The following is a 675-nucleotide window of genomic DNA, read 5'->3' as shown; positions in this document are numbered from 1 at the left end:
AAATTATATCTTTTAAAATATTTACAAAAATAAACTCGAAAGAACTTCAGTAAAGTTCTATGATTTGTTAAAGATTTGTCTCTATTACAGAATTATCATATTTATTACAAAATTATAATATTATTATATTATAAATTTAAATATTTTCTATAATCTATATTATTATCAAAAAATTTCTCAATATTAAAAAAATTTCTATTATCTCGTTTTAATAATAAAAATCAATTTTTTCATTTTTTTTCAATTAATCACTTAATTGTAATCTTCCCTGATATAATCAATCGGTTCGAAAAGACATAAATCACAATCACGATTAAAATAGCACACAGGGCTTTGTTGAATCCTAACCATGTCAATGTCATTCTATCTAATCGACAGTTTCTTATCTTCAAGAAAGCATCAACGAAGTGATTTTTAAGAGATTATCTCTTAAGTAGGCGGTAATCCTTTCTGTTCGTTAATCATTCTTCAACCATTCTCGAACGTTGTTTTCCTTGGCATAGTGATTAAATTCTTCTTTTTCACACGAGAAAATGTATTTGTAGAATTATTAATAAACGTTCGTCTGATTTTATTAAAACGCAAAGAATCTACAAAGAAACGTTGCGATGATATTTCGCAACTTTTACATATTGATAGATATTTATATATATGATATATATATATATGATTTAT

The 675-nt window shown here is 23.9% G+C and overlaps 1 protein-coding gene across 1 annotated transcript in view; it reads left to right on the top strand.

Annotated features, from left to right (window-relative positions):
• Positions 1-675, top strand: part of LOC108684865 — a 16,038-nt gene that overhangs the window by 11,087 nt on the left and 4,276 nt on the right. The gene's annotated exons all lie outside the window — the stretch shown is intronic.

The sequence above is a fragment of the Atta colombica genome, unplaced genomic scaffold (assembly GCF_001594045.1).
Source record: "Atta colombica isolate Treedump-2 unplaced genomic scaffold, Acol1.0 scaffold141, whole genome shotgun sequence".
NCBI lineage: Eukaryota > Metazoa > Arthropoda > Insecta > Hymenoptera > Formicidae > Atta > Atta colombica.
This window is presented reverse-complemented; position numbering and strand designations above follow the sequence as displayed.